This window comes from Cardiocondyla obscurior, linkage group LG13 (assembly GCF_019399895.1).
Source record: "Cardiocondyla obscurior isolate alpha-2009 linkage group LG13, Cobs3.1, whole genome shotgun sequence".
Lineage (NCBI taxonomy): Eukaryota > Metazoa > Arthropoda > Insecta > Hymenoptera > Formicidae > Cardiocondyla > Cardiocondyla obscurior.
The window spans coordinates 4,495,917-4,522,839 of record NC_091876.1 but is presented as its reverse complement, the minus strand read 5'-3'; the positions used below and the strand labels follow the sequence as shown (position 1 = coordinate 4,522,839).

Genomic DNA, 26,923 nt, shown 5'->3' with positions numbered 1-26,923 from the left:
ATTGCTAAACGCAAGCTCGTATACGACCACCGGGAAACATAAGTCGCGCCGGCATACGCGAGTATCCTCGTAAAGCGTCGATCTATCGGCGATTTTCTCTTAGCTCTTCCCGCCGATATCCCGAATAAGAGCATCCGACGTCGCGCTAGGAAGTGTTCCTCATAGCTGTCGAAACTGAAAGTTCCCATGGAGATCGCGAGACAGCGGGGATGAGAGGAGGACGATCAAAGTCACGTCTGTTAAGTTTCGAAAAGGAGTCAATTAAAAGTTCCGGGAACTTGTCTCCTCCGTGTCGTGCATACAGATCTTCCACGATGGCGCGGCATTCTGGAATTTTTCACTTCGCCGGTTATTACGGTACGGCGAATCCTCGTCTCGAATCCGCGAACGAATCGAATATAACGCGCCACAGTCGGATTTTCAGTCGCTTGCTTCTCGGGATCTACCTCGCTTTCCTCGATTCCGCGGAATTGAATTTTGCGGAAAAGAAAGTGGCCCAGAGCGAGGTAAAAAAAAATAAAAAAATAAAAAAGATAAAATAAAAAAATAAATAAAAAGAAAACGAATAGGAGTTTGAGTTTCCTCGCACACTGCACTTGTTGCGGTTCGAATTTTGAAAAAGTATCCCGCTTTTTCAAACGGAACGTGAATTCCATGTTATAATGTGAAAAACAACGACGCCTTGAATTTCAAAGAAGCAACGTAAAAACCACCCCTACGTGCCCCGACTAGCTGGCACGGCCGCCGACATCCTGGGAAAACTTTTAAATTGCTCGTCACTTTATTTTCAAATCCGCACAAGCCTCTTTCCCGATTTTAGCAAATCTCGAGACGTTTCGAAGAAAAATATTCGACGTAATTTGTTTGTCACTTTTATGCTAAAAGCGGGAAATATTGCGCGTATCGATCGCATAACTCAAACAATAGGAAATGAATACATTGACCGTTTATTAATAATACGAATATATATTTCATTAAATATTTGCATGTTCAAAATACATTGCAATTTTATTTATAATCCCATCGCATGATATGAACGACATTAATAAAACGTTAATTAATAAGTCCGATTATAATTAGTGCCTTATTTTAATATTTTTTTGAGTCGCATCGATTCGGGATGGTTTTTTAAAATTCGTTGCGGCTCAATATTTTATTTTATGAAATTCACGGTGCACGCTGCAAAGCCTCGTTTTTTTCTTTTTTTCTTCCTTTTTTTCATGTTACATTCGTAGTCGCGTTTCGATCGGATTCCGTCGTAACGTGCAACAATAAAGAGCGCGTTGCGTGCGGCTTCGCGAGTGCCATGCAGAGCGCGATTATCTTATTTTAGTGATTAATACGCGCGATCGTAATTGGCTGTGTTTTCGCTAGAACCGCATACGGGTGCAGCCAATGGTTTACGAAGACCTAAAGGGATGAAAAACGGACGAAACAATTGACCTGATATAGATATTATATTCTCCTTTGCTTTATTTGCACCAATAATTATCTTTTATAACTTCAATAATTATCAACATCGCGCATGTAATATCACGAACTATATCCCGCAAAACTCGTACGATATTTCGATACGCGTTAATTTTACATCATTAAACAAATACGCCCCCGTTTCTCTTTTATAATTAGCTCCATGCGCTTCCGATGGATTTTTAATCAAAATGCGAGTTAAGGCAGAATTTAAATCTTTATCTCGACTTACCTCGTCGTTACGCCTTTAGATTCGCAGAATGATTATAAATACGGATCTCGGAGATATTTCCGCGGCGTTCCCCATATACTCGCGCTGTCTGAAAAGCTATATATTCCGCTCGCAATCTGTCTTCAGCTTCGGGGAAGATGCAGAGATCAAAATGAGATACCCGTGGGAATTTAATATTTTTCGCATCCGCGGAAACAGCCGCCACGGCGACGGCACTTTCGCCGCCGCCGCGCTCCTTCGGCAAAACCGCGTTTGTCATCATCGCGGCGGCGGTGGCGAAACGAGCGTCATACGTGCAAATTGAAACGCGCTCCGCCAGTCTTCATTAAGTCGCTCGCAATCAGGCAATGCGAAGCTCGCGTCACCCACCGCTGCGCGGCAAACGTGACCGACGCGATTGCTACCGGATTTCGACGTGCGCGTACTTTTTAACGTGAATTTACGTATTTCCGCGTACTCCTTTTACGACGTTGTTCCACTCACCTGAAAATTTTACGACCCGGTAACGACACGAGCCACTATTTTTTTTTGTTTTTTGTTTTTTTCTTTTTTCTTTTTTTTTTCAAGCAAAGAATATGGATTTTGACACTAGAACACCCACCAGGGTCTAGCGCAGCGATCTCATTATCCACCCCTCGCATTCGCTTTGCCTGCACTGCGCGAAATATACTTAAGCGAAGAGCCAACTCATTAAAATCACCGTCCTATAATTATCAGTACTCGCTTTTAGACAAGTGCTCTTCTCGGTTCTCGAAAGCAAAAAAAAAGAAACGTTGCGCTTTCGTTTGACGTAACGGCCGATTACATTCGCCGTTGATCTACATTCCAGATCGCGCTGGTGTACTTAAGCAAAGCATTTAAATAAAGTTTTTATAAATAATTTTTTTTTTTTTTTTTATCGTCTGATTTGAACTTATATTCGCTGAATATTCGGAGAAATTAATATCGGGTATGTACGAAATCGCGAGTCGCGTAGGATTATACGTATATGTATAGCGAGTGCATGTTCCGCCTTTCATTTGAACGTCTCGTTTTCGAGAGTCCGCGGTCGGAGTGGCCCCCTCGACAGCGCAATAGCCCGAATGACCCGTCCCGCACATAGCTGAACCCTTAATTAGCTCCTTCCCCCGCCGTTTGCAAAATCACTCAAGAGTCGGATTAGCCTTGCGACACAACCAGCGACCTTAAAATGAGTTTCCACCGAGGGTTATAGGCGTGCCGTTAACCGGTGGCAGGACCACCCGGTGTTCGCGCGGTCGTTTGCGTGCGTCTTCTAACCAGAGGCCCCAAATAAAACCGCGGATATCTGTATGCGGGGTGCGTATCTGTCGCAGCTCGTGCTGATTGCCGTGTTCAGCTGGCCTCCAGATTGCGAGGGCGGAGTACGCAAGGGTAAAGGGACGGGGCGAAAGAGAGAGAGAGAGAGAGAGGCAAGTGCCGATAGCCGGAAACGGTGTGCGAGCGCGAAGGGAGACCCGCCGCTCGTATCTATATCGGGGGAATGGTTTGTATGTTTCTGCCGGCCGTTCAGGGATGGCTTGCAAACAAACCGCGTTCCGTTATTTGATTCTGTCCGTTCGTCCAGCGCGGTGCGGCGTCACGCCGCGCGCCGCCTTTCCCAGCCAGATGCGATCGGCCGCGACCGACACGCCGTGTCCGCGGCTGCAAAACGTTGCACATCGTGCTTGAACTTTGACGCGAAATAAAATCAAGAAATTCGGTTTCGGTTTCGATCGCGACGGATTTTTAGGGATACGATTACGGTCTTTTAAAAAGCATCGGGAGGGAGAGGAAAAAAGCTTGGGAGAATCGCGACTGCGAAATCGAGATAAAACGGCGGACGAAATCTGATTTAGTTTTCGCGAAATCGAGCTTTTGTAGCGGCTCAACCGTAGAACAATTCGCATATTTAATTACGAAAGTTCTGTTTTTAATTACAAAGCTAGCTATGCCGTTTAATTATAAAAGTTCATTATTTCTTTGACGATGCGCGGCTACGTCCCTGAATTGGCGAACTGTAGAAACTATCGTGTAACACTGCTTCTGCATTCTACAAACAATCAGTGTCTATAGACATAAAATGTAAACAGGTACACCGATGAAGATATGTAGATGTGTGATCAACGCAAACCAGCCTCACTAATTAAGATACAGATATAACGCGTGCCATACTAGCGCAGCCGTTACGTAACGTTAATTACACCATTTATTTGCCTAATTTGTTGTCATTAATTAGACGGCAGCCTCGATAAGCTATATTCTATTCGTGCAATACACCGGACAATCTCATCTGCCGAATTAATCGAAGCGATTCGAAATAATATATTAAATTTATACAATAACAATATATAAAATACGTAAACAACTGAATAATAAAAAAACGTTAAAATATAAAATATTTCATGCGTTATAAATTTAAAATGCGAGATGCATAAGTCGCGCGTAATTGCAAGCTGCGTATAAATAATAATTAATTTTTCATTAGATTACGCGAATTGCTGCGGCGTAATTAACAGTCATTTATTGCGAATATTGATTTGAATTAACGTCGGTGTTCATTAGCGGAATAACGGTACATCTTCCGCGTAAATTTGGCGCCTCGCGAAATCATTCGGAATCCGCGCGTTTGAAAGGCATGAAAATCTGATCCTCGCGAGCGTCACGGTGGAATTCACGGTTTTGCTCTCGATAACACTGCGAGGTGTACCTCGCGGCGAGTCGACCGCGATCTCATTTATCTTCAGACGGAATGCGGCTGCGCCTAGGGCTAATAAGGTGTTATTAATGTCGTCACGCCATAGCTATCTAACTGCCTCCTAACTTTGCCAACTATTCTCCGCCGGCGGCTCGCTGCCATTCTCGCGTATTCCTGCTTCATTTACCTGACAAGTCTGGGTAACCCTGCCTGCCTGTCTTCTCCGTCCCGATAGGCGCTGTCATTCCCATCGAAATGTACATTCCCGAAAAATGACGTTGCGTAATTACCGCTATTACGCCGAGACGCGCCGCAGTATCGCGCCTCCCCCATTAATATTCGAGATGCTGAAGACGTCAAGAGGGGAAACGTACTTTACTCGCGAAATTGGAATTTAACAGAATTAACTCTGACACATTGCGTACACGGGTCCGCTCGATGCGAAGTGAATGGCCGCGCGATTAACGAGGAATTATGTCTTTTAAGCGTTATTTAGTGCGCGTATCCGCGTGCACCTGACATGTCGATGGTATCCTTTCAACGTGGATTTAATTAGGATCCCGGCGGAGTTTCTATCGAGTTGTAATAGAAGGGCGGATGAATGAGGAAATCAGCGTCTGAAGTAAACCGAAGGTTACTTCTTCTTCGACCCTCGCGTGTTCGTGTATCGACGCGCACCTGAGAACGCCGACAAAGTATAAGTACGCGAAACTTCGTGTTTCCCAAGCGCCATACCTCACTTTGACGTAACTGCACGAAGCTTATCACGGTACGTTTACCGGGCGGGGGCCCGCTTTAAGTAACTCGATAACAGGTTGCACTTGACAGGTGAGGAGACTCCCTCGGCGCGCCCGCCCGCTCCCGCTTCATCGCATCCTCAAAGGCAAACTTTGGCTTCAAGAATGAGAAACTTTCGAAATGCCACTTCGGCTCCTTTCTGTCTTTTTCCCCTCGCGCCGGACCTCTTTCGAATCGTTTCCACGACGATGTTACCATAAATACCGTTAGAACTCCCGGTTCTGTTCTAGAGTGCCGTTGAAAAGGAATCCGACCAGACTTCTCGTTCAATCTTGCCGTTATTGAATCGGTCCGCGATTCGCCGCGGTACACTCGAGCGGCAACAAAAACTCAAACGAGTAACGAAATTCGCGAAGATCCGATTAGAGAGGAGCGACAATCCGAACGGCTGAAGCCCCGCGCGAAAGATACGATCGAGAGGCTCCGCGTCTTCCTCCTCGCCGAATGCCGTTAATTCTCAGGTGCTTATCGCGGCTTACATTTACACACCGATGCAAACGCGAATGTGGAGGAGCCTGTAACGGAGGAGGTAGCGACGTCGACCTGTTTTGCGACGCAAAACTTTTTTAATTAGAAAAGTATCACACACACTTTCCTAATTAGAAAAGCTGCATCGCAAAATTCAAGGCGACGCGGTGCCACGAGTGCTCCCTTAATTAAAGACCTCGGGCAGCGGTGCGCTAACCGCATCCTCGAGACATTACTTACAATCGTTTTTATCGGTTACGACGTACGTCGATAAATTCCTTTTTACAGCGCCGCCGTCGTCGTCATCGATCTTCTCGGATTATCAAAGAAGACGTTCTATTCGCGAGTTTGATAATTTGCCCCCGGCTCTTTTTGTTTCGCTCAAAACTACGATTTCTTTGATAAATCGATTCCCAGTCGATAGAGAACGAGTTCTATTAAATTTAGATAATCCCCGATTGGCAGTCGCAATTTATATCTCTTTCCGGCGACAATTAATCGGTCGAAAAAACTGGCTTGATTAATCAACGGCGTAACGAAGATTTTCAATTCCCCGTTCCGAGCAAACGTTTACGACCTCGCGATCGCATTTGACACTTACATTAGCTTTCGACATTAAATCATCGTCAATTAACGTCTCGGCGTGTGTTCTATTTAATAGACTTGCTAATTCCCACAGACGCGGGCGGTTGCGCTTATGGTGATTAGGAACCCTGCTGCAGCCCCGCAATTTCAATCGACAGTCAGATGCCACGAACGTCGGCAAACCCTTGCAATCGGAAGTTACTATCGTTGTCTTCGACGTCGCGCATCGCTGTACCTGTAGAATCTATTGCGAGGGTCGGCTGGCATTGATTAAAGGGCGTGCAAGCCAATAAAGCGGGATTCGGGCGACACCCTTTCCGAACTGAATTCAAGTAATTATGGCAGGGTGCCTGCTACAATTGCTCGCATTCTAGATGCAGCGACCTGAAATCGAGTTACTTTGGAGTTTTATAGCGACGATAACTTTTTTTATCCGCCTTCGCGCCGCCGGGACGAGTGACCGTAACGCTTTTTAGCGAAACCTGCGGACGAAACAATGAGCGGCTAACTACTACACGGTTTACGCGGATTACGCAAAGAGCGGCGAGCACAAAAGAACGGAGGAAAAAAAAAAATCGAGCGGCTAACTGAAAGCGTGATTAAACCGTGTTTCCTCGGCATTTCGTGCCTTTCCGGGCGATCTGTATCTTAGACTCAAAGAGCGAAACGTCGTTAGAATAATGTCGATACGATACATCTCGACGATTCACCGCGGGCTACAGACATGCTTCGCTATAACGCTATTTCCTCCAACTTGTCCCTCGAAAGAGGAGAGGCGTTTCGATGCGACCGAAATCTCGTGCGCGCGATCCCCAGTGGCCGAAGGGCGACAGCCAATTAAATATACGAGCCGCCGAAGGGACCAAAAACACGTCCAGCAGCTCCAGACACCTCCGTCCACGTAGCTGGAAATGGACTTCCGGGGAAATACGCCGGCATATAGAGTGTCCCGAAACGACCGACGATTATTTTAGTAAGTACGGAAATTAAAAAAAAAATTTACAATAAAAAACAGAAACGTCAACGATAACCCGAGTGGAAATTGATTCCCACTGTTGCCTAATAATTAGCTGGTTAATTCGCGGTTCATCTCGTGACTGTCTAGTAAAATAACGAGCTAGAAAAGCTAGATATCTAAACGTTTTTCGTCGCGTACTAGTCTCTACTGCACGTTCTGACCTATCTCAACGCGCGCTCGACCGCCGCGGTAGGGTGAGTATGTGCGTGTGTCAATATCTGGCCGGCAGGTCTTCGCGTTCCAAGTTCGCATGGTGGAGGACGCGCGGGCGGCGGGCGGCGAGAACCGGTCTGCCCGGCGAATTCGACAGTCAAGTGTTGCGTAAGATTATCAGCCGGCAGGTCTTCGCTTTCCAAGTTCGCATGGTGGAGGACGCGCGGGCGGCGGGCGGCGAGGACCGGTTTGCCCGGCGAATTCGGCAGTCGAGCGAGCGTTGGTCAGCTCACAACAGTAAACAAATACGCGGCGAAAAAAAAAAAATATATATACTCGGGAAGTAAGTTATCCGCGTCCGCGATCTTGATTCTTCAGCAACGTCGAGCGAATTTGATCTACTTAACAGTGAAATTTTCGAGATTCGCTCAGATATTGAGCTACGAGAGTCAGCCGCAACCTTGATCGCGGATAAAAAAACGTGGTTCTAAATTCGTCCCAGAGTTTCCTATCCGGAAATTACGTTCGGCGATGCCGGTGCACCCTGTATATCGTATAACCGTCCATAAAATACATCTCTCGCGCCGCGTGTTCGTCGGTGGGAATCCAAACGGCGCATTTGCGCAATGGGACGTGCAACCAGTGAGCGAAGAGCGGACCCGCCATATACTATACCGCGGCGGTGGTCGGCCAGAACCCTCACGGCGGCTGCGAGAGCCCCGAGGCTACGATCCGCGGTGTAGCCGGGGGCCGATGCCGCGCTCCATTTATAGGATTGCATGAAAAATTCCGTACGCATATTCCGCGATGTTCCGTTTCCTTTGCTGCCGCGGGCTCGTTATCGTCGGGCCGTGCCCGTCTCTAAAACGATTGGCCGTGCGCGCTCGTTCGTACGCGCTCGCATGTATCCGGGCGGTGCACCTTCTCCTATGTACGACTCCGCGGATCTCATACGTATACCGTATACATACGGAGCGCGGTAACAGCGCCCGCCGCTATATTAAACGAGATCCGAGGACCCCGCTCCCCGCCTCACGGAACGAAGAGTTAGTCTAAATGTCCTCGTTTCCTGTTCTATCGCCCTGGCCGTTCACGCGAATGAGTTCGGTCGCGCGACGTTGGATTAAGAGCTTTTTACCCGACCGTAATAAACGTCCCGCTGTCCGATTTAAGTTTAAGATGTACCTCGTTCACCCACCATGCCGGGAAATTATTATTATTATTTAAGCGGTATAAAGAAAAATTGCCAATTACATTCTTATTAATTTTTTTTTTTTTTTAATATTTTTTTTTACTTGCACGCACCGTGCTCGAAATATTTTAAGACCCACCTCGCGAATCTTGAAAGACAAGAGATATTACGCGGAAAGATAAGGACCTCTAGACAGAAGATAATCGGCTTGGCGAATATTTGTCGAGCGAACGGCGAGATCTACCTTCAGCCACGTCGGAGCTTCGCTCAAGTCAATTATTAATATCTTTATGAATGCCTCAATTCTCGTGCGAACTTTCCTCGAAGGTAACGTGCAATTTCATAGATGCACGACGGTAATAACAGAAAACTCAACTTCTGCGAAGCGTACCCGACCCCTGCCGAGTTTCCCTCTTCCCACCGAGGGTAGCTTGTACGAACGAGCACCTCGCTCCTCTCGACATCCCTTTTAGCAACGCCCAACCAATTTAGTCATACAAATAGTGCTCGTTCGCGTAGCGACGATGTCGCGAGCGTTTGATATTAAAGGCGTCATTAAGTGAGATAATGAAGCTAACTCCGTGTCGACCAAGAACGATAAGCTTGCCTGTTAGACACTGCATAAAAAGCGCCCAGTAAAGTTTAGGTAAAAAAAAAAATCTATTTTATTTTCCATTATTATCTCTAAGAGTATATTAATTGTAAAAAAAAAAATAATAATACGTACAGCGTTCGCGGGAAGTAATTTAATATTCCTGACGCAAAATAATAACTCAAATTTAGAAACATTTTCAGCGTGAAATATTAATTTTCGCTGGAAATGTCAATTTAATGGAAAAATAAATATTTCAATTAACATATCATTATTTGACGTTTGCATAAATAAAATTACACTGACCTAATAGTTATTTTGAGCGATAAACTCCGGGCAAATTTTTCGCGATATATCGCGCGCTCACTTTATAACACGGAGAACGCCGGTCGTATTAAAAAAACCCCGGGCAGTGTTACCGTGCCTTATAATTAAGATTTAAGAGGATCTTTTAGTTACGTAAACCCAAGATGAAATTGGCTCGCGAAGAATATTACAGCCGAAAATACTGTTTCGGGTGCCTAACATGCCTTATTACGTCGCAGACGCCGTTATTAAAAGGAACGCGCTCCAGTATACAAGTATATACGTATATACCGTACGTATTCATTGGCCGCATTCGTGAGGGAAGAGAGCGGGCCCGCCACCTACCCCCCTTTTAATTTTTGCCCCCGCGGAAGTAAAATATATCGGCTAAGCGGAAAGAAGCGCGGGTCAGCCGTATAATGGCCGCCGCAGGAGGCGGCTATAAAATTTTTCGCAAAGAACACTTTTTTACCATATATCCGCGGTCAACCCGTAAATCACCAAACGGATGAATATTTATAGCGCTTTATTAATGGGGTTACGCTGTTGCGAGGATTATTCGTAGAGCAGAGTAGAAGGGAGAAGAGCCGAGGGTACAATGAGGGCGCATAATGCACCACATGACCCCCGGCTCCCTCTTTCTTCCCCACCGGGTGTATATACGTACGTATATACGTCGGTGCCATTAAAGGGAAACGTGTAATACGAGAAAGAGAGAGAGAGAAAGAGAGAGAGACATCCCCTTTTCACTATTTACAACCACGTTGCTGATTACCACTCGTGGATTATCGCATTGTTTCTGTCGCGCACGGATTACAGTGACGTCAGCGCCGAGCGTGTCCGAGAATCTAATTCACCAAGTTCCCCTTCACAAAGCGCTGCTAAATCATTTCAAGGGAAAAACGGCCGCGGATCGGGCGATTCGCGTAGGTTAAGAATGCGACAACTCGAGAAGCGTAGGACTACCGGCGAGCTCGGCGGAGATATCTGATTTTTACCGGCACAATGACGAATTTTTTCTCCCGCCGTTCGCGGCTCGCTCGTCGTTTTTTGAATTCGTTAGCTGAACAAAACCGAGTTGACGAGTTTCCCCCCCGGCCCTTCAAACGCTATCTACCTGCTCTTATACGGACGTCGGTAAACAGTGAACCGGGCACATTGTAACGCGAGCACGGTCTAGCGATCGTTTCGCCTGTCGAAATCGACGGTGTGAAATCGAAATGACGCTTTTGAACGTGCTGTCGCACCACATCGTGCGCAGAATAGCGCGATAGCTACGACCCCATTTGTACCGGACCCATCGATAAATCGCGAACAAAGCGAGCCGTGGTTTGTCCGATCTGCGAGAGGCTTGTGCGAAACTGATTCTCCTCTCCCCCTGTTGCAATCGAGCGTGTTGTTATTGATGTTATTCGCATTAACGTATCCGTTATATCATGTAAACTCCCACAATCGCCAGTGATCACGTGGCTAAACTAGATATTGGTTAATCTAATCTCATATATCGTAGGTCACGAGGTTGTGGACTAATGCACATTTTGCCACGAAACATATTTTTTTCGGAATTTTCGGATTTATCTCATAAATAGCGAAATATCAAGCGTCCAGCGGATTAATCGTTTGCGAACTGTTAATAAATCCTAATACCAATAGTCTACTTTATTTAAAAAATTCTGACAAACGCTGCCATTCGATATTGCACGCGATAAATTTCCACCGATTGAAAAAAAAAAAAAGAAATTAAGCGCGCCCTAACGAGCTGACGCATTTTGTCAATTGGACAAAAATGACGGCATTTGTGTGGATGTTTGCACGCGTTGGAGTGTCACAAGCAGTCGTCTGAATCGGTTTAGCGCTGAATCGAATTCGTTACTATCGCAGGCAACCGCGTGGATCGAACAACATTTCTAATTAATCCCGGAATAAACAAAATGCTTCGCCGTTTCGCAAATATGCGTTAGCCCCGAATTAACGATCAAAGTTAGTCGATTTGTCGCATTATAGAGATTAAAATAGACGGCCTGTGATCGCGGGGGTATAAATGTGTGCCTTGTAAAAAAACGTGTAATATTCTCGAGCAATAGCCGCGGACTCTGCAGCGAACCGGACTACGATTCCCGCAGCGTGTATTAAATACAACGAAATAATAATCAGATATTATATCTGAGCAATAGAAATTATCCGATTTAATATCATCGTAACTGACGATAAAGCGCACGCACATTAACGAGTTTTGCCGGTGCAAGTTTAATTGCAGATCGAATCCCTGGGAACGTCACGGAATTACTCTGATTTATATTTAGCTGGATGTACGCGTTTATACCTACGGCTGAAAGTAAAGCCGTCGCTTATTCAATGTGCCATTAAACTAAATTGATATTCGCTGAGTGTGTATCGGAATTAATTAAAATTAAATACCTTGTTAAAAGTCTCCGAGCGGCCAATGTTCCCAGATGGAGAGCGAGACAGTTCTTTTGAAACACAAAACCGGCGGATGTAATTACTCTTCAAATCTGTAACAAAAGATTTATATTTCAGCATGATACCGCGCCGAGGGTTAATAAATGCCGCGGGACCGCTCACGGCTCGTAAGATCGATACCGTCTTTAACGATCGCGCATATCATTACGGATTATACATGAACGCATATTAAAAGACCGTCACACCCTCCGCCCGGAAGGGACGACGGCGGCGAGTTAAAAATGGCAGGCGCAAGGCGGATCAGAAAGGACTCCATAACTCGAAATACCTGGGCGGGCGCATAACGGAAATTTAAAGCCACTTCGCAACGGTGGCGGCGTCGTCGTATATTTTAAATTTTATCGCGCTCGCACCCCGAATATACGAGACCCCGTCGGACAGGCGGGCAGAAAAATTGTTCCGGCTTTGACAGCGGCTCGACATCGCGCGACGGCCCGGGGTGAAAAATTTAGCGAAACTTCCAGTTAATTTCCAGCAACTTGCTGATTTACGAATTTATTACTCGGCGGCCCCCGCCGTTTGGCGGGGGCATCAGCGGTAAAATACTCGCGGTTGTATAACGGGGGGGGGGCGGGAGGAGGGGAGAGGGGAAACAAGAGGCTGTTTACACGTCTCTCGGCGAGTAGCGCAACGAGGTACGTACGACTGCGCGATGATAACGTAACGGAAGACAGATGATCTGTGGAGCCCTTCGTTAACCTACCACGCCGTAATGGTACACTTCGGGTAATGAGAGCCTAAGTACTGTTATTCGATAGTTCAGACGAGCGTCATTAATTTCCGTACCGTGGTCGTTAGCGCATCCCATCGTCCCGTTACGGTATTCGGATAGATCCGAATGGCCGCGCGGCGTGTCCGTCGATTTCGTACCGACGCGCTTCCCGCAGATATGATAACGAATCGGCTATCTCTGACATGTGACACGTGACACTACACGCGCACGGGGACGTCACAATTCGGAATTTGCCCGGGCCATTATGCCGTACGGCCCAGTACAGAGCCGCGCGTCGATATTGAACGTTCGCTGGAAATTTCTCCAAAGGGAATTCGACGTACGCAAAGCGCACCACTCGACGAAATCCTGCAAAATGCACCATAACGCTAACGGTGAAGCAATCACACGAGGGGTCGATTCTACAATTCATTATCGAGCGCTCGTACTCTCGACGGCCCCCAAATCAATGCAATTGTTCTGTATTCGGTTCTAACCGCTTCAAGTCCAATCGCGTTTAACCGGCAGAAATTACATTTAATCATCGTAGAGAGAAAGAGAACGAAAAACTGAGTAGGCAAATAAATCAGAAGAAGCAAGAAAGAAAGAGAGAGAGAGAGAGAGAGAAAAAAGCGAAAAAAAATAAAGGAATCGTAACCGTTCTACAAACTTTTCTTGATAATCTGTATTCAAGAATTAAAACGCCGTTGTTTTCTTATTCATATCGCCGCTACGATTAATCCGCGCTCGAGGAGTAATTTTTGAAGTCGCTTTAATTATTTTAAACATTAGATTATACATTTCGTTAAAAAAAAGGGGGAAGAAAAGGGAGGAAAAAAAGCCGCGTTCACAAGCGGCCACCCACCGCCGGATCGATTTAACGTTAATTCTGCACACGCGACGCCCAAGATAATCCGACCAGATTAATTATCGAGCTCCGGGTAGCTTTCTTTACAAGGTGCAACGTAGAGAAAAAAGGACGGTACGGCGAAGGGCGAGTGGCGGGCGGGATGTGGGGTGCCAATTTGACGCGAGAAAAGCGCGAGGATTCTTCTTTTCTTCTCGTCTGCCTTTGAAGGCGCTACGTAGGACAAGGTCCTTTTCACGGCGACCCTAACAGGTGATTTCGCCGAAGGATTCAATTTCTTTCAGAGCCCCACGTCTTCTCTCTCTCTCTCTTTCTCTCCGCCGAGCGTGCAAATGCTCATTTCCGGGGACGTCCTCTCCGCGTACTCCCGTCACCGCAGTGAACCGCCAACCCTTACCTCGGCTTTTTGTTCCATTCCCAGCGCTCGCCATCATTGCTTTTATTAATTATATAGATGCTCATCGGAGGCTACCGCGACGACGGAACAATGCCCGCGCAGGACACCATTATCCCCGGCCGATAAATATTTAACGGTGGCGTCTGATCTTAAGGAGATTAAACCACAACCGTGTATAGTCGGTCTCCTAAAATTTCTCATTAATATTAGACTCAGTCGAAAGTAGCGGTTTACGCGAATAAAACGGGGATTCTCTCCGGTCTCGGCAGTTAGCGAGCTTTAGACGATGGCCAATTGACGAGGTTGAAAATCGCCGCAGTGCCCGATTTTCTTGAAAATTATAATCATTTCGCTCTCTTTCTCTCTCTCTTTTTGGTTTCTTGACTGAAGCTAAATCTAAGAGCATGACCGCGATGCAATCTGCAACTTTGACCGAGATGACGGATCCTCTTCAGACAAGGCTTAAGAAAAATTGCCCGCGTGAAAGACAGAAAAAAAAATCGCCGCGGGTTAAAAAAGTAGGCGTGTGATGCACTTAATGAGGGTGCGAATAAGCACGTCTCGAGTGGCCCTAGACGTGCTGTCAGCAGTCCGTCGTGAGCAAAAATTAATTCCGCATGCATGTGACGTTACGTACGCGCGAGACCGTGAGCGTGAATGCGTGCGCATATACGTATGGATAGATGACATGAGCCATTTACGTTGCCTCTCGTTAAAACGCGCTGCCCACGACATAGTCCGCGAAAAAAAAAAGCAATAAAAAATATGACGCGGAAATATATCCGAAAGATTAACGAACTATTCGCTTCAGTTTTACAAACGCAATTTATCAGAAAAAAAAATTTTTTACTTACCGCTAGCTTAACAGTTTTTTTTTTTTTCTCAATAACATTTGAATCAAAGTTCTGCGCTTTGTGATATCCCTTTTAGATGCGACCGAATTATAAGTAAGAACGTATATTTTGCGGAACGCACTGAAGCATCGTTAAATAGTAAAACCCTATGATTTACAAGCCGGTGGCCAAGCTCGTCGACCCATTACACGGCACGGTTCTCATTGTCCTCGCGATGCAAACGGACGGACGTGTATACGGCTAAAATAGCGGTGCAGGATGTGAAATTGATTAACTGGTTAGACAACCATACATTGTACGCCGCTAAAGCGTATGTAAAGCGGGCCTAACTGAAGCCGCTGTTAGGCATCAGCATCCATCATCGTCCGGTAGCATCTGTTCCTCGTGGTTTTTAAGTATTAACGACGACGTGCCTTCGTACGGCGCACGGGAATTCGGATCAAATTCATAATGCACCTTTTGCGCGAGGCATAAAGCGGCCCGGCGTGTTGCGAAAATAGCGGAAATCGACGACTTTGAAAAATGCAGAGCACGAATATTTGCGGAGATTCGAAAATTCCGAGATAGGAAACGCTCGCGTTAATGCAAATATTCGCTTTCTCACGGGCGAGCCGAGGAAACGCGCGCAGACTGGAAGCGAACGTCTGCCGTCGAGCGTGCGAAAACGTTTAGATGGAAAAATAAGTTTCTTCAGAAACTCCGACCAGCGTTCGACGTTCCATCGGCGCATTTCACCGGCACGCAATCGACTTTTACGTGAGTAAGGAATTCGCCCCCGTCCCGCCGGTGGAGATTGTTCGGCGAGGCGCACGTTGTCGGGGAGCGTCGTAAACGTGACGTAAACGGGGGAGGCAAAAAGACGGTGTCAACAAAGCGCCGAAAGGCAAGGCGTCGGCGTCTGTTGATTTAGGACGGGGAGTTGACAAACCTCGGGAATGTAGGCTAACCCTTACGAGACATGTGTTACAAGATCAATATTTTTTATCCCCCTCGTCTTCTAAACTTTCCTCCGACGGGCTGCGCCCAGGAATCTTAGCTCTGCAAACTGACAACGATGAGATACAAGCTGACCAAGATGTCGTCGAAAAAGATAAGAAGTATTATGAGGCAAGTGGCACGGAAATGAATTTTATCCGCGTAATAATAATCCGCGTCAAAAAAAAAAAAGAAAAGAAATAATAACGATAACAAGATAAGAAGAAATTGTTAGACGATCGGCACTTTTATTTCGTATTTTTCTGATAAGGACAATTTCGAATCGTCAATGTCCGAACGAGCGAAATAACGACGAATGTCGGGGTCGCTTTACACTTTTCAATTTCCATCCGACCGCCTGCTTTATCGTCCACGACTGTGGGAGGGAGACTTTTTTATGGGGACAATCGCTGAGGAACATCTGCGGCCCGAGCCGGTACACACAGGGATTCTAAGGATTTATATAGGCGTCCAATTTAATTCATCCCACGTTTAAATAGTACGCGGAAATGGATGTCACTTGCGCCGATATAAGGCGCCAGCTTTGTCGGCCGATAATAGGATTTCGCCGGCGGCAAATCTATGCGCTGAATTTAAATATGGATGAACCGATACAATTGCAATTTCGAACGAGACAGTCGAACGAAATCCGTATAGCTTGCTGCCGGTGCGAAAGCGTGGCGGAAGCGCACCGCGGCGAAACGGGAAAAGGAAAATCGGAGATGGGAAGGGATCGGTTTACATCCTGCATTGCGAGTTAGCGGCGATCCGGCCCTCTTGGCTCTCTGCAATCTTTTCCGGCGACTTGCCATCTAATTAATTTACCCGCGGCACAATGGAGCCCATTACCCGCGGGACAATCGTAACGTCACACGCCCGGCGCAGATTCCTCGGGCGACGGGCGGAGTGCGTTAAGCAGTTTGATTACAGCGCGGTTTGTGAAGAGTTGCGAGACGAATTGTTGGAGGACCCTCGGGGACGACGAAAGACGCGCCGGGTCACCCTTCGCACCCAAGCAGCCGGCTGTCAAAATTTAGAATAGATAGCTGTAAAAGGGGTGGCCGGGGTTACGAGAGGGTGGGCATTGCTCGCGACCCGAGCACTTGCTTTGGTGGGCTTCGAAATCTTTACACTCTCGTACAAAAGGACTCGTTGGCCCGCCGGAGGTTTAAACCTGCTCCTGGCATTTAATGGCGTCTGTAAGTTATACTCGACGAAGAGGACGAAACGCGGAAGATTTTAGGCGGGGGAACAAGGGCTACGAGGAGAGCGTGGAAAGGATCGAGTGTAGGAGGAAACGCGAAAGGGGAAGACGGTGGCGAAACGAGAGAAACGACACACTCGCCGTCTCCCACACAAATTACCTAAGATGGTATTTTCCCGTGCCTCTTCCAAGCTATCATTTAAGGTTCAACCTTCAATCTCTCTTGACCGTCCGAATCGTTTCCACCCCTCGAAACGGCGCGCTCGCAGAGTGGAAATAAATTTCGCAAAGCCCGGGGAGGTCGAATACCCGCTGGACAATTTCACGTTATCTTCACATTACACGACGATTTTTTTTTTTTTTTCTTTTTTTTTTCCTTCCCTCTCCCCATTGAAAATCGTCCACGTAAAATCACAGGTCCGATCCGACCGCGAGCGCACTCCTCGGTTTCGTCGAGAGGGCATCGTGGAATTCTTTGAATCCTTAAGCCGATCTGCTCTCGTGCTTCGTGGTACCTCGCCCGTATTCAGACCGAGAAATCTTCCCGCTCGAGAGGAAATTACTGATCGCGGGGGAAAAAAAGGAGCATCGATGTAAACAAGATAAGAGGACCATCGACGTACGTCGTTCGCGTACCCCCTGCGGCACGAAATCGGAGATCGCCGGTTTTATTCCGGGTACAATGCCAAGCGCGCGCGCCGCGGCCTTTGCGAATGCAAGTGTTCGGGTTCCCACCCGACGGCGAGCGGGACGCGCGAGCGTGAAATCGACCGCGCGCGGGTTTTCGGCTCGCTCGATGTGCCTCGTAAATTCGCGACGGATACCTGGGGGCACCGTATCGCGCGCCCGTTAGATCCTCGTAAAGTTCCGGGCGTTACGCGATACGCGGCTGCGTCCACACAACGGAGAGAGACTCTTCTCCGATCTCGCACCCTCACGGTATAGCTCAATAAACTCGCGAGTCGACAACGGTCGTTGCCAGCTGCCCCGAGCGTGGCCATCGATAGCACTCTTGGAACACGACCGAACAGCGCAGTGTTCGAAAACGGCCGGATAAACCTGCATCTGAAGTACGAACGACATCCCAATAAAAATAACCTGACGGGCTTGATAATGAAAGATTGAACCATTGAGAACGAAACGCGACGCATCGATCGGGAAACTGATTGATCACTGATTTCTTTTTTAAATTGAGATAGTAAAGATTCGATACGACAGAGTAACGTAACGCTATTCAAATGCAAATGTGCATACCTAATTAACCCACACGTCGATAGATTATTAAAAATATATACGTGTTAAGTGTATTTGATTAATAATTCCAGCTTTCGTAATTTTACATATGTAGATAATAACGAAACTATTTTTTCCTACTTAATTCCGAACAGATTTTTACTTGGATAAAATTATATACGGTTCAGGAAATAGCGCAGAAATATTTAATAGAGATGACTGACAACTCCATTGTAGTTTTTGGTAAAAATTCAACTTTGAGCTGATTAAAGAGAAAAAAAAAAAGACAAAAATTTGTACTTGTAAAAAGCGATTTGCCTGCCCGAGTATTTGCATGCGGAAGGACACGCGTTGTACACTTAAAAAATTTGATCGTTTTTTATTCAAGTCCTCGATAGGTTTTCAATTTTTTTTCATGCACATAAAAATCCGCGCGATCGCGCCGCTGAAGAGCGCAACGGGTTCGAGCTCGCAGAATCCCATCGGCGTGCCCGCTGACCGCGCGGTTTAACAGCGGGCCGCACGTTTTGCTCTTCGTAACCTCGTTACGCGCGGAAGGGATCAAAGTATCGGCAAAGTGACTTATACCCAGCCCGACGTGGGGCAATGGCGGTGAGCGACCGTTCCGAAAGTAGCCCCCGCTTCCGTGCGGGTCTGCGGGTCTTGATTACATTAGACCTGGACCGGGACGGAGAGAGAACTCGCGGAAAGAAAAGGCCATTCGTAAAGCGCTCTTAAAATCTACGGCCCACTCGTTATCTGCAAAAAAAAAAATCTTCTCGTCTCTCACCGAGGTGGCCCTCTTAACTGTTTTTCTCGTTTAGATAAATGAATCGATACGAACTTTCTTAAGCTCTTTATCTGCGCCTGTGTGAAGTTTCGGGAATCGGCGCGGAAAACGAAACTCTTACTTCCACGATTTACGCGATCGTTAAACATTTAGTAAACGTTAACGTTGAGTCTGGTATTTAAAACGTCCGATTAATTATCGTATCATACATCAGGTGCAATATCGATTTCAATATACTCGCGAGCGATACTTTGTTGAAAAGAAAAAAAAGAAAACATTCAGATCGCCTCCCAGCAGGCCGAGTGAATCGCGTACAATCCGCTTTCCCCGAATTTCTCCCAGCCATGCCATTTGCTTTTATCGCCATCGCAGTTTGATCTCATCTAGTAAACGCCGCTGTATACGCGTGGGATGTCAAAAACGTCCGATCGAGGTGCTGCGTCACCCGGTCGCCGGCATGGAGTTTACGACAAAAGAGACGCGAGGGCGTGAACGGGGACGGGAACTTCCGGTTCTTCGCCCTCGAGCCTCGTTGGCTCTCTCATCCGCCGGCAGTAACCTTTGTTCCCGAATTCCTCGATTCCCGCGAACCACCTCAGGGCATACTCCGGGAAAATGTATCAACGGACTGTTCGTTGAAAGCGACGCATTTCTACCCGATATGCATGCACGCGACAGCGAGAATTGGCGTTATATTTTTGCAGCCCATCTCATCAAACGAGTGATTTGTCGAATAAAAAAAAAATGTTCGTATTTACATATAAAACGGATATATTTCGATTACGACAATTTTTGCGAATTAACGGAATCCGGATTTTTTTTTCTATTTTTTTTTTTTTTTCCTTTTTTTTCGGGGGGGATTTTGCATACGGTGTGATTGACGCGAAAATGGAAAACGCCCGTAATATCGGCACGTCTGCAACGAAGGCACGTAATAACGTGCGCTTTAATCGCTTCCGATATATAGCAGGGCAGACAGAGGCGATGATACGAAACCGCACGGTGAGATTAAAAAAATTACAAAACTTTTAATAACGCGCAACCGCCATTAAAATGAATCCCACTGAAAATCGCGGAGTACGTCTTTCCGAGGAAGCCGCGCAAAAACTTGGAAGCTCATTGCGTTACAGTTATTCCGCGCTTGTAGCGTGCCGGGGATTTCTCGATACGCATAAAAAAAAAAAATATATACGTAGAGCTACAGGACAGACAAATTAATGGAAATGATTAATTGTTTTACGTCGGTAAAAATATCCAGAGGCGATACCTCTCCCTGTCTCCTCGAGCGTGAGCGCGCGCAAGATTGGTAACCGGCATAATTAGGACAGCGAAAAAGATTTGGTCATTAGCACACGCTAAGCACGGGGCTAGGGGGGAGGAAGGGAGTTGACGGAAAAGGGTGAGTGCGGCGGAGTAGATGGGCCGACCAGGTGTAAGGAGTTTCTTCGCGTTATTCAGAGTAATGAAGCAGATATGCAAAACTACTTAGACCGTCTCGTTCGGTTCGCTTCTTCGTCTCTTTCTCATTCCCTCTTCTCTTCGCGGCGTCTTTCAACCCCCTCCCGTCTCCCGGTCGGTACTCTTCATCTTCTTACCCTTTTTCTTCGTGCCGCCGTCCCCGCCGTCTACTTCCTTCCCTTCGTCTCTTCCTTCATCTGCAAAGAGCGCCATCCGGGCATCTCTTCCCGCTCGGCCGGAGTAGAATAAAAGAGACGTAATGCCCCCGCCATTTGCATATTAAATTTGCCCCTTCATCCGTACGGCTCTATTCAAATGATTATTCTTTATCGTTCGCTTTGGTACGGTCAGCGGATAAGCTCGCGGCGGCGAAGACGGTGCCGGGATCCTCGCAGCATCGCCGAAACTGTTTCTCTTCCTCTCCCCCGCGCCGCGCCGCCGCCGACGCAGTCCGCGTAATTACGAACTCCGGGAAAATAAAAAAGGCAATCGCGTGGAAAAGCAAAATTGCAGAGTCGAATGGCGCGTGGAAGTGGAATCCAAGGCTGCTACTCTCTACTCTCTGGAAATCGTTCCTCGATATTGGAAAACCGAGAGAGACACCGCGCGCGAAGGTAGAACTGATCGATTATAAACCTATTATCTGCTCACGCACACAGGCGCGGGTTCGCGTAATATTTTTACGATACAAATATATATATATTTTTTTTTCGGTATAAATTTCAGCTCTTTTGAAAATTGAAAATCCATAAATCATTTGGGAATTCCCCGCGTCGAAATGTGCATTAAACGTATATTAAAAATTACGCTAATTATTTCATGCCGATTGTGTCATTTATATTTCTGTGTCAGTTTTAACGTGCCTCGAAAAATATTTTATTCAAAAACATTGCTTGCGATAAACGCCCGACTATTAATTACAGTGTTGATAAAATATTAAAAAAAAAAAGAAAAAAAAAAGAAGAAGGGAAGAGAAAAGTTGCGTGCGAGTCTGTACATTTCGCGCATTAAATTTTCGTTTTATCGGGAGAGATACTTCGCCCACATCCCATGAAATATTCCCATTGTCTTACATTTTCATTATCGCAAATGCAATCCTGATATATCCCGACGTCTACACACCGAGTCATTGAACGTTTAAGCTGCGTAGCGTCACGCAAGTAAATCGCAACGGTAAACGTACGCTCTCCTCTCGTCGACGCCGACGCGTCCGCATCGTTTTGTCACCGAGAATCTTCCACCTTTTAGGAAAACTAAAGAAGATAGGGTGGCGGCGTATTACGCCCGACGTATATAGTCACCATGGCGACCAAGCGAGAACCGGCGCCATAATGAAATCCTGGAAATCCCGCGGATGTGGAAAACGGGCGAGTAGGTGGATACCTACTTTATCGGGTCCGCATGGACCCCGATTCCCTTCGAGTAGAAAGCTTTCAGAAACCCGATCGGACTGGCGAGTCCGCGCCTGTCGCAAGATCCCGAGGAGAGCTCCTCTTTACTTTTATTTTATTTTATTTTATATTATTTTTTTTCTTTCTTTTTTTTTTTTCCTACTCGCATCTAGCGGAATCGGGCCGGTTTCTTCGGCGAGCGACGGCCAGAACGCGCGAATAGACGAAAGAGGACGATTCTTTATTATCACGCGGACAGTTTTATGAGATCCCCACCTGGGGATATTCAGTCATTATCGGGAAATTCAATTAGAGATAGTTTAAAGGGTTCAAGATCGCAATTAAGTGACCGATCGAGAGAAGGTCGCTCAGCCGCGCCCCGTGTAAATCCCCGCCGGAGGATTTATTAGTTTTAAAGCGCTTCGCGGAGTCTTCGGGATATATAGTCCGAACGGATCGTGCCCGCCTCAACCGGGGTAAATTAATAGCGTTATTTATGAAGTGAAGGACCACTGCACCCGGGGCCGCTTTATTACCGGGACGGTTTTTGCGAATTGAAACAACTGAAGCCTTTTTGTATACACGCTGCAAGAAACATCGGTATAAATTTCTGGTCAGGCGCGAGCAACGACCAACGTCCTCGTAATCCTGTTGTACAATCCTGGCAATAGCTTCTCCTTAACAGGGACAAGAAAACCTGCTGGGACGAACGGCCGGACCGTCGCAGTGCGATCTATGAAATGTAATAGCGCCGGCGCCACACAAGCGGTATTAAATTTCTGGGGGATTTCATTTGTCACCCGGAGGTGGCGACAAAACAGGTTCATCGCGAGGGCGATGAACTGGGTCAAGCCACCGGGTATTTCCCGGCGTTATCGACAAGAGGGGGAAGAGCGGGGGGGGGGCCTGGAAGGGAATATTTCAATGGGATTCCGACGGTATTACTTAACTGTCCTCTCAAAAGCGGCAATTATATTTGATACAAGGCCTCCCCAATGGGGCGAAATGATTGTACATTTGATTTTGGCACGATTTAAAATCAGTTGCTCACAAAAATGAAGCTACCCGCGAAATGGTCCCCACGTGGAAAATTGAATTTTATTTAACGTCCGCGGGCGGTGGATCGCGCGGATTGCAATTGGAAAACTGCCAGATTGCATCTCTGTGAATGAGTCGCCCTCAGGAACCGGCACAAACGTTGTACCGCTCCGAGTGCCAGATGTACCGTATCCAGCCCGCAAACTGATTGAATAAATATATTTAATCTTCACCGTAGAGATCGGCGAATGTTCCACGGATCGGAAAGCATCGAGAGCGTTCAACTAAATGTCCGACAAATAATAACGAAAGAGGTTTAGTATCGCGAGGGAGAAAAAAAAAAAATGTCAAACGCGCTTCAATTTCCGACGGGAGCAATTAAATTGATATTTCTCGCAAAGGATAAAAATTTTTTTTAACACTGGAAGAAATCATACACGCACCACGCACACACGGTTTTTCAAAAGATCCCAATTCGTTTCTTTTTTTTGGAAGGGAAACATTTTAATTGGGAACGTCAATTAATTATAATAATTTTTATACGATTATTACAATTAAGTAATTTACGCTCGACGGCGTGTTGCTGGTTTACTTACATTTGTAGCTTTCGGTTAGGTTAGAGTAAAATATTTTCCGTCTGTCCGTCCTTTCTTTCTTTCGTCCGTCCTTCCTTTCGTCCATCCTTCCTTCCGTCCTTCCTTCTTCCGTGGCAGAGTCTGGATTATTTTGGCGTGTTGTAGCACTTCACTTCTCTTGACACTGTATTACACTGCTCTGCTTTTTTTTTAAATCACTATCACTAATCACAAACACTCACTCGAGAGACGAACGACCGAAATATTGACGATGGTTTATCGCGGCGGATTTATTACGATTTAAATTAAAAAGCGCGACGAACGATCATTCTTTGAACAGATTAGCACTCTCGATGTTCGTGTCTTTGCTTACTTTCGCCGAGTCCTTCTCGATCCCGGTACAAGACAACTGTCCGCGATGTAAAGTGAGGTTACTTTTACTTCTCCAGTCGATCCTCGTCGGCGGGAAGAACGATGCCGAGAACTTGCTTGCTCCAAGCGGCGAACGAGACCGACCGCGATACGAAATGTCCTCCGCGCACTTTGTCCTTCTCGAGTTCCTTAAAAAATCTCTTTCTCAAAACTGAATGAGAACCCCGGCCGCGACGAAGAAGACGGACGAGGCGCGAATATCTTCCCGCTTCTCCCGCGCTGTGGCCGTCGTCGGAGTCTGCCGAAGAAAATTTTAATGGCCGGTCGAAAATGTCCGAGGCGGATTGATGCACGGACGCTCCGCGCGCTCCGCGCGCGCTGCGCTCGCTGCACTCGTAACGCAGTCTTGTCGTTCCGAAATATTTTTTCAGCGAACGATATTAAATACAAAACGACGAGTGGGATTACTCAGGCGTGCGAAATATGATCGTTCGTTTCCGAGGCGACGACGTGGACGCGAATTCGTACGCGATACTTTCCTACCCGCGGTCGAAGGTACGCGAAATTGCGGAGCGATTAACAATACGTCCTCGCGCCCGCGACTCCGCAACTAGACTGAAGTGACCGTTAGATGTTTCGGCCGTTGGAGGAAAGGAGATTACCGCGTAAAAAAGTGAGACGGCAATAGGTCCCAACGGCTACTGAACGCGCTGTCCTTCTCGCACGGAGTTCTCGGAAGCGTCGAGCTCGGCTAAATTCTTGGAAGCGACAAGCTCGGCTAAATTCTCGGAAGCGTCGCCGCTCAACGGTAAGTCGATCTGTTTATATTCTTTCATGCATTTGGCGATCTCGAGACGTCTTCTTGCAGAAGAAAAAAAACTAAGCGTTTTATCGCGATTTTTTCCTCACTTTCGAGCTCCCAGATCGTCGCCATTATGAAACTTTTGTTCGAGCCAGCCCGAAAAATAATCTAATAATCCAAATACTATTTTGTTTCGTAAAAAAATTATATTTCGTAAAATATTACACAGTAACATCGATAGCTGACGTTTACTCTCACTTAGCACGAAGCGAGGTGAGCGAGAAAACCAACGAACGTCGCAGAAAAGCGGCAGCAATTAACAACTAATTTATGCGTAACTCGAATTTTTTTTTAGACAAGATTTCGTAAGAGAACGAACAATTTTGTTAATAATTTTCTAAAGAAGCTACGGGTCTGTTCGTATAACTAGCTAGAAAAGAGATAAAAAAAAAGAACTCGCCAAGTTTAATAATGTAACTTTTAATAATCCACCCGCAAACATTATAAAGACTACGAGACGCTGCGGGTACGTTCAGAGCTGTCTAGAAGCTGCGAGGTTGATTCGCGATATTCTGTTTCTTCTTCCAAGCGTGACTCCTCCAACTGCGGGAAAAATCGCGCGGGCGGATTCGCCCGGGTCCTCTTTCACCTCCTGATAAAATCTGAATCTGGCGAGCGGCTGGTTTTCCACCGGACACATCGATCACGTGCGCGCCTAATAGCAGCACGTGTTGGTGATTACGCTCGGGGGACTGTCGCTAGATCGGGTCTAGGTAATTACTCGAGCACCACCAGACCGTACCCAGTCCACCCCCTTTTGCCGTTCCGATGCAGCACCGAAACCCTCTACAGACCGAGTCTTCCACGCGCGACGCCGCCGACGGTAGCAACACGATTGATTGGTTAACATGTCTGGTTCACCTCCAGTCCGGCCTCGATTATCTATCTCTCAGTCCTGTCCGCAGCTTATCGAATCCCTCAAACCGTTTTCTCTTTCCGCTCGGCTCGTTTCCGGATGCCTCTCTCTCTCTCCTGCCCCGCCGTATCACTCAAATTGCCGTATTAAATTCCCCCTTTTTTGACCGCGTAGCCTTCTTTCTCTTCCTGAACGTCCGTCGCATTACGTCGGGATAAAAATCGCACGTTTTACGTGCGACCCACGTAATTCAACTACTCTCATAACCCGTCGTCCATAACCGCGCTTCAATAGCCACCCTCTCTTTCGTCCCCCTCAGCAACGGCCTACGTTAAATTCTTCTATTTGCGGTAATTTAATGTCCCGGCCGGAAATACTCGTTGTACCTTTAACATCGCCGTTCATCTCGCGGGGAAATATAATTTTGTGTATTTTAACTTCGCGGCTCAAGTTTTCTATCGGCGGCGAATTAATGATATTTTCCTGCTGTTCCGCGGCAGCATTCCGCGAAGTATATTTCCGGTGATCGAGCATTGTACGTACATGCGGTAGGCATTGAACGTAATAATGCGCCTGAATTATTCTGCGCTCGGTACATTATGATCACGCGCGAATTACTCTTACGCCGTTATAAATAATGGGCGGAACGCTTATAATTGTCTGATCGTATATTAAGGCGTGTGTGTAGCGCGCGCACGTATGTATGGTAGCTCGATCAGTTCAATCTTTTCTTGCCGACCGTATTTCGCAGGACCTCGGGGATGCCGAGGGACGCGGGCTTATTTCCCAAGGGGGACGTGAGCTTTTTTTTTTTCCGCAGTCCGACTGCCGCTATTACCCCGACGTAAGGGCAGCGACCTCTCCAGTGGCCGAAAATTTCAAGATCGCAAACTTTTACCGTAAACTTTGATGGGATTTCTATCGAGGCGATGCGGAACGTATTTCGCACAATCGTAAAGCGTTTCTTGCGTAACGCTTTTCTAAACTTTAAAAAGGGGATCTAGCATATTTCCATTCGAAGCGCCCGCGACATTTTTCTTTTCGACGTCTCGATGCAATATTAATAACGCAACGAAATAAAAAAATAAAAAAATAAAAAAGGAGCAATAAAAGGAAACGTGTAGCTTTGAATATTTAGCAGTTTATTGATGCTCTTTAATTATACATTTGAGAAAGATTCGGCGATCGAACAGTGAGACGTCGTGAAATACAGATCGATTTTATCGCAATCTTATCGCGAATGTATCTCCAACGAGATTCCGATATTCAATCTCGCCGCAAAGAAAAGTTTTGTCTGTCATTCGACAGGTGGAAACACTCTCAAAACCATTCTGAAGTGCGACGGGAA

General features: G+C 46.6%; 1 protein-coding gene across 1 annotated transcript in view; it reads right to left on the bottom strand.

Annotated features, from left to right (window-relative positions):
• Positions 1-24,120, bottom strand: part of Sema2a (Semaphorin 2a) — a 339,187-nt gene extending 315,067 nt beyond the window's left edge. Inside the window, exons 1-2 of the mRNA XM_070665271.1 lie at positions 23,507-24,120; positions 11,928-12,022 (exon numbers count right to left, since the gene is read on the bottom strand). The gene's annotated coding sequence lies outside the window, so the exon portion shown is untranslated. The remainder of the gene's footprint in view (positions 1-11,927; positions 12,023-23,506) is intronic.
• Between the last annotated feature and the right edge of the window lie 2,803 nt (positions 24,121-26,923).